The following is a 16529-nucleotide window of genomic DNA, read 5'->3' on the forward strand; positions in this document are numbered from 1 at the left end:
GAATTCCACCCTCCATATGTTGGACCAACTGTACGAACAGAGAAAGGCCATCAACGATTTCCTAAAGATCCAAGCGGACATGAGTACTCCCCTGTGTAACTTCGATGTCAGCCAGTGGCAGCTAATGCTTGACACCTGCCGTTTGATCAGGCCCTTTGATGATGCCATGTTATTTGTCAGTCACCAGGACTACGGGATGAACAATGTCATTCCACTGCTTCATATCCTGTAACAGATGCTGCTACATATGGCTGGTCAGGGGACTGGAGACGTGGCGCCTAGATCTCATGGCCACATGAGCCCTGTGAGGGCTGAACAGGAGGAGGAGGAGGACATTGGAGCACAAGCAATGTCTAGCGAAATGGGTGGTTTTGCTACACAGGTGACAGGAGAGGAGGAGCAGGAGGAACAGGAGCAGCCAGAGGAACTACAGGGCGATGAGGAAGATGTGGAAGAGGACCCAGACACACCGTGGCAGTATGCAGTGGAAGGAAGCAGGGAGTCCCTACGAGTTACTTGTGCAAATGACCCCCTGCATGCTCTCTCGCTTGGGTAGTGACAGCCGAATTGTCACCATTCGGCAGAGGGATGACTTCTGGCTCTCCACCTTGTTGGACCCTCGCTACCGGTCCAAAATGGGGGCCTTTTTTACACCTGCTGAGAGGGAGGACAAACTGAACTACTATAGAGACATCCTATGTAGTCAGTTGGCCACTGCCTATCCTCACCATTGTCCATCCTCTCGTAGGTCTGACCAGGGGGGGCATTTGCGCTCACGTTTCACTGCCTTGGCTGCTGGGGAAGAGTGGGGTGGCAGGAGCAGTACCAGCTACATCAGCAGCATCCTGAGTCTACAGTCGCTGATGAGCAGCTTTATTCACCCACATATGGAAGAAACTACTCACCAGCAGCTAGACATAGAGCAGAACCTGAACCAGCAGGTGGTGGCATACTTGGAGAGCACCCTGCCAGCCGACCTTGAAGATCCACTGGACTACTGGGCAGTTAAACTGAATTTGTGGCCGCAACTAGCTGAGTTTGCCCTCGAAAAGCTGTCCTGCCCAGCCAGTAGTGTGGCATCAGAATGGGTGTTTAGTGTGGCGAGGGCCATAGTTACCCGAAGAAGAACTCGCCTGTCCACCAAAAATGAGGAGAGCCTGACCTTAGTCAAGATGAATCAGGCGTGGATCAGCCAGGATTTCCAACCACCAATTCCTGATGCATCAGACTAGATCATCCACAGTTCCACACCAACACTTTGACAAAAAAGACTGGTTTCTTCTGGCTACCTGCCTCAGCTACTATTCTGATGCTGACACCCGCCTGATGCCACACATCAGATGCCAAGTGCTCAATCTTTCACCCACCATCTTTAGCGGGAACTGGTATTGCCACCCACCTTCACACTCTGTCACCTTGCCACTCTGCGGCCTCCTGATGCTGCCGCCACCTACACACTCTGTCATTGTGCCACTCTGTGGCCTCCTTATGCTGCCGCCACCTCCACCCTCTGTCAGTTTGCCACTCTGTGGCCTCCTGATGCTGCCGCGACCTACAGACTCTGTGATCTTCTGATGCTGCTGCCACCTCCACACTGTAATTGTGCCACTCTGCGGCCTCCTGATGCTGCCTCCACCTCCACACTGTGTAACCTAACCACTATGTGGCCTCTTGATGCTGCCGTCACCTCCACACTCTGTCAGCTTGCCACTCTGTAACCTCCTGATGCTGCCGCCACCTCCACACTATGTCACCTAGCCACTCTGTGGCCTCTTGATGCTGCCGCCACTCTACAGATTCTGTGATTGGGCCACTCTGTGGTCTCATCATGCTGCTTTCACTGCACCACTATGTCACCTTGCCACTCTGTGGTCTTCTCATGCTGCCTTCACCTACACACTCTGTCATTGTGCAACTCTGTGGCCTCCTGATGCTGCCGCCACCTCCACTCTATGTCACCTTGCCACTCTGTGGCCTCCTGATGCTGCCGCCACCTCCACACTCTGTAATTGTGCCACTCTGTGGCCTCCTGATGCTGCCGCCACCTCCACACTCTGTAATTGTGCCACTCTGTGGCCTCCTGATGCTGCCGCCACCTACAGACTCTGTCATTGGGCCACTTTGTGTAAAATGAGACGCACAACGGATCCTGTCTGTATAGCTGCTGTAAGGCCAGTATGGTCCCATCAGAATTGGCTTGTGATTTGGTAGCCAAAAGCAGGAGTGGGTACAAAACACAAGAGACATGCAAATATTCCGTTCATGTGTCATCTGTTTTGGATCTACTCCTGTTTTTTTTTTGCATTAGCAATATTGATGGATTACTGACCAAATGCTGGCCGAGTGAAGGCGGATGCTCAACAGACAGGATCCGTCTTTTGTGGACTATTGTTCTGATGGATCAGAGGAAGGGCAAAATAATCAGTGACGTCCACACACACTTACTGCTGACACCCTCTCCACTCTGTCGGGGGGCTCTACTTGTATAAGAGTTTAATAGAACAGGTTCTGTAGACATTTATGTGGAATCAGCTGACGGCGGTGTAGAAGGAGTGCGCTTCTTCTTGACACTAACATCTACCTGTAAGGCTTAGTTCATACTTGAGTTGTGTTCTCAGTTTTGGTCCCCTGATTGCCTAAATAAGTGAAGTGTGCAGTGATTCTAAGTGCAACACCTGTCATCTGCATGTCATACGGACTTACAGTATTATTTCACTACCAAAGCAGACTCCCTATGACCAAAGCAGACTCTCTTATACGTGTTATTGCACGGCACAGTGTTCTACACCACAATAAAGGCTCTGTGCAGCTAGGAAATAGCTGTTTTTTAACGTAATTCGCAGCAAATTTATTTGGATCAAACCAAATTTTTCTAAAAAATTCGGCGAACTCTAGTTGCATCTTTGGGCCAACCGTCCACCACTATGTGAAATCTATGGCAGCTACTGTATAAAACGGCTGTAATACACTGCTCAAAAAAATAAAGGGAACACTTAAACAACACAATGTAACTCCAAGTCAATCACACTTCTGTGAAATCAAACTGGCCACTTAGGAAGCAACACTGAGTGACAATCAATTTCACATGCTGCTGTGCAAATGGGATAGACAACAGGTGGAAATTATAGGCAATTAGCAAGACACCCCCCAATAAAGGAGTGGTTCTGCAGGTGGTGACCACAGACCACTTCTCAGTTCCTATGCTTCCTGGCTGATGTTTTTGTCACTTTTGAATGCTGGCGGTGATTTCACTCTAGTGGTAGCATGAGACGGAGTCTACAACCCACACAAGTGGCTCAGGTAGTGCAGCTTATCCAGGATGGCACATCAATGCGAGCTGTGGCAAGAAGGTTTGCTGTGTCTGTCAGCGTAGTGTCCAGAGCATGGAGGAGCTACCAGGAGACAGGCCAGTACATCCGGAGACATGGAGGAGGCCGTAGGAGGGCAACAACCGAGCAGCAGGACCGCTACCTCCGCCTTTGTGCAAGGAGGAACAGGAGGAGCACTGCCAGAGCCCTGCAAAATGACCTCCAGCAGGCCACAAATGTGCATGTGTCTGCTCAAACGGTCATAAACAGACTCCATGAGGGTGATATGAGGGCCCGACGTCCACAGGTGGGGGTTGTGCTTACAGCCCAACACCGTGCAGGACGTTTGGCATTTGCCAGAGAACACCAAGATTAGCAAATTCGCCACTGGCGCCCTGTGCTCTTCACAGATGAAAGCAGGTTCACAGTGAGCACATGTGACAGACGTGACAGAATCTGGAGACGCCATGGAGAACGTTCTGCTGCCTGCAACATCCTCCAGCATGACCGGTTTGGCATTGGGTAATGGTGTGGGGTGGCATTTCTTTGGAGGGCCGCACAGCCCTCCATGTGCTCGCCAGAGGTAGCCTGACTGCCATTAGGTACCGAGATGAGATCCTCAGACCCCTTGTGAGACCATATGCTGGTGCGGTTGGCCCTGGGTTCCTCCTAATGCAAGACAATGCTAGACCTCATGTGGCTGGAGTGCGTCAGCAGTTCCTGCAAGACGAAGGCATTGATGCTATGGACTGGCCCGCCCGTTCCCCAGACCTGAATCCAATTGAGCACATCTGGGACATCATGTCTCGCTCTATCCACCGTCACGTTGCACCACAGACTGTCCAGGAGTTGGCAGATGCTTTAGTCCAGGTCTGGGAGGAGATCCCTCAGGAGACCGTCCGCCACCTCATCAGGAGCATGCACAGGCGTTGTAGGGAGGTCATACAGGCACGTGGAGGCCACACACACTACTGAGCCTCATTTTGACTTGCTTTAAGGACATTACATCAAAGTTTGTATCAGCCTGTAGTGTGTTTTTCCACTTTCATTTTGAGTGTGACTCCAAATCCAGACCTCCATGGGTTGAAAAATTTGATTTCCATTTTTTTTATTTTTGTGTGATTTTGTTGTCAGCACATTCAACTATGTAAAGAACAAAGTATTTCAGACGAATATTTAATTAACTCAGATCTAGGATGTGTTATTTTTGTGTTCCCTTTATTTTTTTGAGCACTGTATATTATTAGTGTTGAGCGAACTTCTGTTTTAAGTTCGGCGTATAAAGTTCGGCTTCCGGTTAGCGAAGAATCCCGATATGGATTCCGAATTCCGTTGTGGTCCGTGGTAGCGGAATCAATAATGGCCAATTATTGATTCCGCTACGACGGACCACAACGGAATTCGGAATCCATATCGGGATTCTTCGCTAACCGGAAGCTGAACTTTAGACGCCGAACTTAAAACAGAAGTTCGCTCAACACTATATATTATAATAAATGTGTCTCTCTTTTGCTACGCTTCACATATTTTTTTTGAAAAATGGAAAGAGCGATAGAAGAAGGTAAAAAAAAAAATTCCAAACCATACTTGTACAAATATTTGCAAAAAAGACGTCATCCGGGAATGTTGGAGATTTTGGATCTGAATCTTACAGAATTGTAAATGCTGCTCTTGTATGTCTGTATATAAAAGCAAAGGTGCACATAAATAAGGTATGGACCCAAATCCTTAATACAGCCACATGCATAACCCTCAAGCTTTGTTTTTTTTTTGTGCAATAGAGGGTTACATAATATTACTCTTTTATTGTTATTATTATTATTATTATTATTTTTATTAATTCTGCTGTATGTTTGTAAATGTAGCCAAATGTGTGCTAAATGATTCCTAGCTTTGTGCAGACATCTATATTATATAGTAATAATATAGGCATAATGATTATTATATTCATTATTAATACAAAATTCTAACTAAAGCAAATTTTTATTATTATTACAGTTATTGTAACAAATTAAATCGAAAATCTCCATGCAACACCACCTAGTGGTCAATCCAGTAATTTTTTTGTTGCATGTGTCTATGCATAAACATTAAGAGATAATAAATGCCAGTCACTGTTGTGAAAACCTGACGCTGCCTTCTATCTACACACACTGAAATCTTATACGTATATTATACTTGATTTATTCTCTCCACGTAATGATTGTCTCGGATATCTGCAGCTGGTACTTATGATGCATAAATGATCAGCGACTTGTAACACTTAGCTTAAAGGGCTTCTCCGGGAATTATTTAAAATGGCTGCCAGCAATCTGTCCTAGAATTTGAGCAGGACATCTTGCAACCACTTGCAGAGCTGCCTAAGGGGTGAGGTGGCATGGCCTCACTATACACTACACTGCTCTACAATAGATATTTTGTAATTCTGCCTACGATATGTCATCATGGCTGAGCAGCCTGACAGGAAAACTGATCAGTATGTAGTATATGCAAGTGACAGACTGTAGTGTGTAGTGAGGGCCCATCACCTCACCCCGCTAGGCAGCTGTGCAAGTGGAGGCAACCCGTCCTGCTCACACTCTAGGACTGTTTGCTGGCAGCCATTTTGAATAATTCTCAGAGCGCCCCTTTCAAGGGGTTTTCCAGCCTATAGATATTTTCAGGATAGGTTCTCAATATCAGATCGGTGAGGGCCTCTGTGCCCGACACCCTGCCCGTCACCCTGACTCTGTGGTGACTGTGCTGCGGTTGTGCAGTTGCCAGTCTGCAGGTGTGCCAGGTGTCAGCCCCCCACCGGTCTAATATTAATGCCCTATCCTGAGGCTACAACATCAATATCTACAGGCTGGAAAACCCCTTTAAAGGGATTCTGTCATGACATTTTAGGCCTATAACCTAAACATATGGCCAGGTCCATCTAAATAACACGAATCCGAAACTGTACTTATTCAATGTGCCTGTGGCTCTATTAGCACATAAAACAGGTTTTTATAACCTGTTATTCACCTACCTAAGGTGCCCAAGGGGACGTCGCTTAATACAGGGTGCCCGGCTGCAGCCATCTCCGTCTGGTGCCCAGCGCCGCCTTCCCAGTTGAAATCGCCGCCTTCCTAACCTCAGCCCCCCTCCGCAATCGTCCGGTCCCTCTGCCAGATCCAGCGCGTGCGCACTAGGCATAACCTGTGGGACCGGACGATTGCGAAGGCAGGGCTGAGGTTAGGAAGGCGGCGATTTCAACTGGGAAGGCGGCGCTGGGCACCAGACGGAGATGGCTGCAGCCGGGCACCCAGTATGAAGCGACGTCCGTTGGGCACCTTAGGTAGGTGAATGACAGGTTATAAAAACCTGTTTTATGTGCTAATAGAGCCACAGGCACATTTAATAAGGACAGTTTCGGATTCATGCTATTTGGACGGACCTGGCCATATGTTTAGGTTATAGGCCTAAAATGTCATGACAGAATCCCTTTAATAAGAACAGTGAAGAGGGGTATTAATTAGAAGGTGTCTGCTGTAAGGGACAGTGTATCAGTGTATGGGTCAGACTCTTCAAGGATTCAGTGTACATTTAATTGAATAGAAACTTAGTGAAATTCCCTGGACAATGAATTAATTGATAAGTAACCAGAAGTTTTTTTTTAGTTTTTTTTTTTACCAGTTATAAATGTTGGATCTGATCCTAAGCCTGACGGTAAGCAGCCATAAATGTTTGATGATGCCAGCTAGATATTTCAAAACCATTGCAGTAACATTTGCAAGAACACCATTTCAGCTGTACCGATGCCAATTAAGGCATTAACCCTTACTGCAGATGTCCCCCCAGTAGAACTGCTTTGACTGGTAACTCTCTTCTGACGTTTGTCTAAGGCTACATGCACACAAACGTGGTTTGGTTCCGTATCCGAGCAGCATTTTTTGCGGCTCGGGTGTGGACCCATTTACTTTAATGGGGCCGCAAAAGATGCGGACAGCACTCGGTGTGCTATCCGAATCCGTTGCTCCGTTCCGTAGCCGCGCCCAAAAAATAGAACATGTCCTATTTTTGTCCGTTTTGCGGACAAGGATAGGCATTGTTACAATGGATCCACAAAAAAAAAGGATGCCATATGGACGTCATCTGCTTTTTTTGCGGACCGCAAAACACATACGGTCGTGTGCATGTAGCCTAAAGGGTACACACACACCAGTTTTGCTCTTTTGATACTGTAATTTACATTAGCGGCTATTGTGATAGTAAGGCCCTTGCACACGATCGTATGTATTTTGCGGTCCGCAAAAAACGGAACTGCAAAAAATATGGATGACATCCGTGTGCATTCCGTATTTTGCAGAACGGAACAGCTGACCCCTAATAGAACAGTACTTTCCTTGTCTGTAGTGCGGACAATAATAGGACATGTTCTATTTTTTTGCGGAACGGAAATACGGACATACGGAAACGTAATGCACACGGAGTAACTTCAGTTTTTTTTGTGGACCCATAGAAATTAGTGGTTCGGTATACAGTCTGCAAAAAAAACGGAACGGACACGGAAAAAAATACGTTCGTTTGCATGAGCCCTAAGGGCTCTTTCACACGATCGGATCCCGTGTGGGTAATCCGCTGGGTGAAAGAGAGTCAAGCCCAGTTCCGGACAGCAGAGACACGGAGCTTTAACATGATTGATAATGCTCTTTGCCTCTCTGTGATTATTTTACTACAAAATCACAGTAAGATAAAGTTGTCACCGTGATTTTGTAGCAAAAAGGTCACAGAGAGGTATGGAGCATTATCAATCATGTTAAAGCTCAGTGTCTCTGCCGTCCGGAACGGAGCTTGGCTCTCTTTCACACAGCAGATTACCCGCATGGGATCCGCTCGTGTGAAAGAGCCCTAAAGGTACTTTCACACTAGCGTTGTTAGAATCCGGCAGGCAGTTCCGGCAACGGAACTGCCAGCCGGATCCGGCAAGCCGTATACAAACGGATGGCTTTTTTTCCGGATCCGTTTCCGGAATAACGGATCCAGTATTAAACATTTTTTTCAAAGATCAAAAGTAGCTCCTCCTATATCCCGGCACATGCGCAGACAGGAAAACCAGATCCGGCGATGTGGCAATACTTGGTAACGGATCCGACATTATGGAAATTAATGCCGGATCCGGCAAGTGCGGTATTGTCCCGGCATTTTGGCCGGAAAAATACTGCAGTCAAATACCATACAAGGGACGGAACTGAAGACATCCTGATACATACTGAATGGATTTCTTTCCATTCAGAATGCATTAGGACAAAACTGATGTGTTTTTTTCCGGTATTGAGACCCTTTACCAGATTTCAATTCCAGAAAAGAATAACATTAGTGTGAAAGTACCGGTATTTGGATGTAAATATCCTCAAATTAAAGCGGACAGTCTGCAGTTAAAGCACATCTTGTTCGTTTCATTTCAAATCCATTGTGGTGGTGTATAGAGCCAAAAATGTTAGAATTGTGTCGATGTCCCAATATTTATGGACCTGACTGTATATTGCTCACCTGTAGTTCCACCAGAATGTAATGCCCCCAGTAATTACAATTGCCCCTTGTATCCAGTATTTATAATTATCCCCTGTAGTGCCCCCAATATGTTTAATGTCCCCCAATAGTGTCCCTGTATTTATAATGATCCCGCCCTCTGTACTGCCCCCGGTAGGAAAAAAAAAGTACTTACCTGACACCAGCTTTATGCTGTCATCTGTGATGCAGGCCACAGGCCTCTTCCATCCTGCAGCCTCAGTTTCCTGAGCCCCGGGACAGGTAGGTGTGATGACATCATGGCAACCTTCCAAGCCAGATCTCAGGTAGCATGATAACGTTGTTACATCTGCTCCTTCTAAGATCCTGTGAAGGAGGTCATGATGATGTAATCATACTAATCAAGACCGCCTGCTCCTTTATATTGCCTCACAGGCTTCAGGGCTTAGCGGCCTGAGGCCCTATGAGAGTAGATGGCAGGGACAGGAGCCATAGACTGTGTCAACTGCCACTGATGGAGGCGAGATGCGGCCCTGATTGTGGCGCTGTCTGAGTCGCCTTGTCAAAAGCATCATTAATTTTGTGATTTATTTTGCAGTCAAGACCATATCCACATCAAAAGTCTACAGCATCTGTCTAGAACTAAGATTTGGCAAAAAAAAATATTCTAAGTAAAATATCAGCTGCTCCACAGGTCATAAATCCAGTGCTTACCCCCTACAGAGTACTTTTTTTTAAAGAAAATTTGCAGAAATCAATAGTTCAGATGGATAAAATAAATCATATATTTTATCAGAAAAATTGCTCTTTCCTTACTTATTCATCTGCCTTTTCCCCTACATCGTGCACTGATTATTCACTCTTAATTAACTTCTAAGGTCCATCTTAACAGACTAAATGGATAAGCTCAATGAGGAATCAGGTTGTATGCTGCCCATAGAAGTCTGGGGATAGTGAAGGGGCGGAAGCAGCTGCAGAAAAAATGAGGCACTGACACTTCTGCTGCTTCTAGTAGGTTAACTACCTCATTCTAGTTCTGGATTTATAACCACAGTGGGGATTCGCTCTGGTAGTTAGGATAAGCGAGCGCAGTACAGAGGCAAAATACAAGTTCGCAATTCAAACTTCAGTGTTTATTCACACATGATGCCAAAAACAAAACGTCACTTTTGCACCTTGGTGGCAGTTCTGCTTCAGAAAGTTAAAATTCAGGCTTTAGATGGTCTGTTCCCCTGACACATGGGTCTCTGCTCTCCAGCCCAGCATAGGCCTCAGATCCCAGCACACAGACCTCCTGAGCTCCACTGTCAGACGGAGGTAATCCTCTCCACCTGGCAGTGCTAGCTGGTTTTATGCCTGGCAAAACCCGGCCTGGAACGTGGGGAGTAGTGACCCACCCAGCACTTTGACTACTCCCAGTAAGAGCAGTCCCAGATCAGCTATTACAGCCATGCTAAGTACCAAGGTGTCAAACAGCAACTGCTGCTGACACATAAAAACCGTCTCTTACTCCACCGAGGCCGGGAACCTCGGTGACACGTACCTATCATCCACAATGATTTGTTATACCTTCTGACATACCTCCCCCCTTTGTTTAACCCTGAGGGGGTGAACACATGTCATACAGTATACTTGGGACAGGGCATCCGCGTTTCCCTGCAACCGGCCTGCCCTGTGTTCTACAGAGAACTTAAAGTTTTGTAAGTACAGGAACCACCTGTTGACTCGGACATTTCTCTCTTTGGCCTGGCTCATACACTTGAGAGGGGAGTGGTTAGTCACCAGGCGGAATGTTCTCCCCAAAAATAATAGCAGAGGGACTCGAGTGCCCACTTGATAGCCAGGCACTCTCTCTCCACTATATTATACTATACCGGGTCTCGGCTGGGGTGAGCTTACGGCTGAGGAAGACAATGGGATGCTCCTCCCAGTTGACTTCCTGAGACAGTACAGAACCGAGGCTTACTTCAGAGGCATCGGTCTGTTCTATAAACTCCCTTTTGAAGTCGGGTGTCACCAAAACCGGGGACCCGCACAGGGCCGACTTCAAAGCGGAGAAAGCCACCCTTCAAGAGCACTGTCAATGGCGCGACCACCGTAGCAAAGTGGGGGACAAACCTCATGTAATAGCCCACCATTCCCAGAAATGACTTTACTTGCCTAGTGGTGACAGGTCGGGGCCAATTTCGTATTGTCTCTATTTTGTTCATTTGGGGTTTGATGACTATGCGCCCAATGACATACCCCAGGTACTTAGTCTCCTCTAACCCTATTGTAATTTTTTTGGGGTTAGCGGTTAGTCCCGCCTTCCGAAGGGAGTCCACTACAGCCTGCACTTTAGGTAGGAGACTTTCCCAGTCGGTAGTGTGGATGACAATATCGTCCAGGTAAGCTGAAGCGTACCGACGATGTGGACGCAGCACAATGTCCATAATCCGTTGAAGCAGTTTTCTCTTTAACAGCCTCCATTAAGGGCACCTGCCAGTACCCTTTTGTGAGGTCCAAAACAGAAAAATACCAAGCTTCTCCTAACTAGTGATGGATGAACATCGGCCGGGGCGTTTTGCCAACGCGATTACGCGAACGCGATCAAATGTTGCGAACCGTATGTTCGCAGCGGGCTACATTCACTTTAATGGCAGGTGAAAAACCTTCAGGTCATTATTGCAGCCACCAAATACTTACAAGAATTGCACAAATCGTCCCACAACATGGACAGTGACATACCAGAGGGGGATCAATCGAAAAAATTCCCACAAAAAATATGTATTTTAGGCCGAATGCACACGGCCGTGTTCCGCGACCGAGAGTGGTCCATGGTATGCCGGGCTAGATTCCTGTTCAGAGCAGGAGCGCACGGCGTCATTGGTTGTTATGACGCCGTGCGCTTCATGTCGCCGCTGCACTACAGTAATACACTATACGAGTGTATTACTGTAGTGCAGCGGCGGCATGAAGCGCACGGCGTCATAGCAACCAATGACGCCGTGCGCTCCTGCTCTGAACAGGAATCCAGCCCGGCATACCACGGACCGTTCTCGATTGCGGAACATGGCCGTGTGCATTCGGCTTAAATTAGGGGCCATTTTTATGCGTCTTAAAGAGAAACTGTCAAAAATGTGGCCCGCTGGAGCCTAGAAAATTTTTTATTTTAGACCACGGGAGTACAGATCCCAAAAATTAGGCATTCACCTGACAGAAAAGAACAAGTAATTATGTAGCTGGAGGTATATTAGAAGGTCATTCAATATCAATTTTACTGCAGGCCAGTGTAGTACAGGCCCCAAACATTAGGCATTCACCGGACAGAAAAGAACAATTGATAATGTGGCTGGAGGTGCATTAGGCGGTCACTGTATAACAATTTTACTGCAGGCCAGTTAGATTACAGGCCCCAAAAATTATGCATTCACCGTACATAAATGATCAAGTGATTATGTGGCTGGAGGTATATTAGACGGCCATTCAATATCAATTTTACTGCAGGCCAGTGTTGAACAGGCCCCAAACATTAGGCATTCACCGGACAGAAAAGAACAAGTAATTATGTGGCTGGAGGTATATTAGACGGTCATTAGATATAAATTTTACTGCAAGCCAGTACAAATAGATGTCAAATAAAATAGATAGGTTTAAAAGAACAAAATTATAAAATTGGATTAAAAACATGGCTAACGAAATCCCCCCTCTTGAAAAAAAAACTAATGATATTAGTTGAAATTCGATAACACGTGGTCGTCACAGGTGTTGAATTCTTCCGAGGTCCCAAACATTAGGCATTCACCGGACAGAAAAGGCCTTTTATGCCGCTGTATTTACATAAGACAGGGAACATTATTTGTCCTGGATAGTGGTGGATATTTGTGGGCTGGCATGAGGAAATTCAGTTAAACGTAGTCGTCACAGGTTTTGAATTCCTACGAGATCCATGGCTCATTCATTTTTAGAAAGGTGAGGTAGTCCACACTGTCGTGAGCTAGGCGAGTGCGCTTATTGGTCACGATCTCCCCTGCTGCACTGAACGTCCTTTCAGACAGGACACTCGACGAGGGGCAAGCCAAGAGTTTCGTGGCAAATTGTGCCAGCTCTGGCCACAGGTCAAGCCTGCACACCCAGTAGTCCAGGGGTTCGTTGCTTCTCAGAGCATCCACATTGGCCGTTAACCCGATGTAGTCTGACACCTGTCGGTCTAGGCGTTCCCTGAGTCTGTATACAGAGGGCGGCTGTCGATGGGTTTGGTTGCAAGAATGATCTCATATTGAAGTAACCAACACATCTTCAAACCGTCCTCTTCTTGCATGCGCTGTAGGATTGGTACTCGCAACTGCTTCTCTGTGGGTGGAAATTCCTCTGCCAGTGCCCGCAACAGCAAAATGCAGCATCTCTCGCAGCAAGACCTGGAAATGCTGCATTTTGACAGCCCTCTGTGGTGCTGGTAACATGTTCGCCATTTTGTGTTTGTTTCGGGGGTCTAAGTACGGTGCCACCCAGTACTGGTCCTTTCCATTTATGCTTTTTATACGGGGTTCCCTCTTCAAACACTGGAGCATGAAGGCCCCCATTTGCACTTAAGTGGAAGCGGTGGAGCGGCCTGGTTCCTGCTCATCGCCCAGGAGAATGTCGTCCTTGGTCTCCTCCCCCCATCCAAGGACAACACCAGGTATCCCAGAAAAGTTTAAAGACTGCTCTTCTTGCTCCGCCTCCTCCTCCTTCCCCCAGGCACCATCCTCCTCTGACTCCTCTTCAGACGCTGGCTGCGACTGACCAGTTTGGTGATCTCATCAAATAGCTGCAGAAGTCTGCATGCGTTGTGCATGAGCAGCCACTGGCGTGGTGAAAAAAAAACAAGCTACCCAGAACCTGTCCTGCTGCAGAGTTCGTACAGGTAGTCTTTAACGGCACGTTTCTGCTGGAGAAGCCTATCAAGCATATGCAAGGTAGAGTTCCAGCGTGTCAGGCAGTCACAAATCAGAGGTCTGCCGGGCAAGTGTTGTCGCCACTGAACGTCAGCAACGCGAGCCATGGCCGTATAAGATCTTCTAAAATGGGCAGAGATTTTCCTGGCCTGCCGCAAGACGTCCTGGACCCCGGGGTATTTGGCAACGAATGGCTGCACGACTAAGTTCAGCACGTGTGTCATGCATGGCACGTGTGTCATTTTGCCCTGTTTCAGCATGCTCAGCAGATTGGCACCATTGTCGCACGCCACTTTACTAACTTGACTTGAGCGGGGTTAGCCACTGATCGGCCTGTGACCGCAGAACTGAAAGCAGTGGAGGACCGGTGTAGCTCTTGGCTACCATGCACAAAAGCCGCAGCACAGCATGGCAACGTCTCACTTGGCACGTCAAATAGGTTCTGGGGTGCTTGGTGTCACGGTGGGGAGTGGGGTAAACCCCCCACGGTACAATGTCAGATATACCGGAGAAGCAGCTAGGCCAGGAAGCAAAGAAAAGGGAAGCAGGTCACCTCCTAAAACGTCCCTAATCCTCACCCTAACTCCTCACCGTATGAGCGGACCTGGATGGTAGGACAGCTCATACCAGCATACCTGTGGCCCTGAGTCGCCCTGATAATCTCTCACAAAGGAGCAGGGGAGAGACGACCTGTTCTTCCCAGACACGGATGAACAGAAGTCTCAAATGGCCTAGCCGCAGGAAAAGGGAAAGACCATATGCAGCAAGAGGATCGGCAGGTAAGAACAACAAGACAACTCACTTACCTGCTGAAGCCTTCACAACTGGAACCCGTGTATCAGTACAGGAGCCCGAACACAGAGCAGGTCTCAGTACAAGCAACCATACAGGAATCCAGCATACCAACTCTACCAGAGCCCGCCATGCTCACATAGTGCATGGCAACCCCAAGCAGCGCTGCATACAGGCTTATGGTTCACCCCTCCGGGAAACCATCCCCCTTTCGGAGGTACAACACACACAGGGAAACGTCTTGCACACATGCAGGGACGAACGCAAACAACAGTCCAGACATATAACAACAAACAAGACGTACAACAAACCCTGAATATAAACCCACACCAAACATGCAACAAGTGAGGTTGGGTACATAGAGGATAAGGGAGACAAAGGAATGACATCGCAGATGACATCGATGTCCTACAAGGTGGCCCTCAAGGACTGGGCAGATAGAGCACCCTGGACTGGAGCATAGCTCCAGCACCAACAACAGCTGAAGTACAACTGACTCCAGCCAGGAAGCCACAGGAGATAAAACCCAAGTGACCACACCCAGTCATGGAGTTAACCCTTACAGCACCAGACAGGGGTAGGCTACAACTTAAAGGGGAAGTGCACACACAAGCCAACATGCAACACGTTGCCACCGGCAACAGCATGTGTGGCAACCATGTCACGGCGCACACAGCCAAAGCCAAGACACTGCCACCACATGCCACAACAGCAACACGTTGCCACCGGCAAACGCAAGCATGGAACACAGCAAAGGCCGTGACACTTGGGAGGTGCAGCGGAAGAGGCGGTGGCAGTGGAAAAGGAGGAGTCAGCCGAGGAGGAGATGGAGGATCGTTTAGGAGGAGGAGAAGAAGAGGCAGGCCTGCATGCAATCTGTGGCGGTAACACCAAATCCACACGGGTGCCACGGGTTACATGCTTGACGGCCGTCAGAAGGTTCACCCAGTGGGCAGTAAAAGTTATGTACCTTTCCTGCCCGTGTTTGGTAGACCACGTATCTGTGGTCAGATGTATATTGGCACCGACACTGTGTGCCAGAGATACATTCACTTGCCGCTGAACGTGGCCATATTGCGCTGGGATGCCATTCTGGGAGAAATATTTCCTTCCGGGGACCTTCCATTGCGGTGTGCCAATGGCCACAAATTTTCTAAAGGCCTCCGATTCCACCAATTTATATGGCAGTAGTTGGTGGGCTAGAAGTTCCGACTAGCCAGTGGTCAGCTGTTGAGCAAGAGGATTATCCGGCATCATAATTTTTTTACGCTCGAACATTTGGGCCACGGAAGCCTGCCTTGTGCCAGATGAACGCAACAATGGCACGGTGGAAGGTGGAGTGGAGGACAAATGGGAGAAGAGAAGGAGAAAAGGCAGGACGTGGAGCACCAGGAGTGTGGCTTTGTGGGTTCTGACGGCGTTGCTCCCACTGGGCTCGGTGATGGGAGGCCAGGTGCATTCTTAAGGCGGTAGTCCCTAGGTGAGTGTTGGGCTTACCGCGACTTATGCGTTAACAGCACAGGCTGCAGATGGAAACACTATTATCAGCAGCTGACAAGATAAAAATAGCCCAAACTGCAGATCCATGTGTCGGCGTCCTGGGAGTGCAAGATGTGACCGTGCATGGTGGATGGTTCGCTCCAGATACATTTGCAGTCTGCTTTTTGCCTCCTGTGCACTGCGAGTTCTGCCTACTTGTCCTCCTTCTCCTTCCTATCTGCTGCTCCGTCTCTCCCTCTGAACTCCACTCTTCCACTCTTGTCGGCACCCACGTGACATCCATCGACACGTCATCATCGTCACCTTCACCACCACTGACATTAGAGATCTCAGAGTAGGCAGCAAGAGCGGGAACCACCCTTCTTGGGCTGATCCGGGAACTGTCGTAAGACCGCTGGGTGGTGGCCGTTGCTGCCTCCTCTTCCACATCCGATGCCAAGAATGGCTGCGCATCGGTAAGGTCTGGGAATTGATGGGAAAATAATTCCTCTGACTCGATTGGAGGGGCTATGGTGGGGGT

This window comes from Bufo bufo, chromosome 3 (genome assembly GCF_905171765.1).
Source record: "Bufo bufo chromosome 3, aBufBuf1.1, whole genome shotgun sequence".
Taxonomy (NCBI): Eukaryota; Metazoa; Chordata; class Amphibia; order Anura; family Bufonidae; genus Bufo; species Bufo bufo.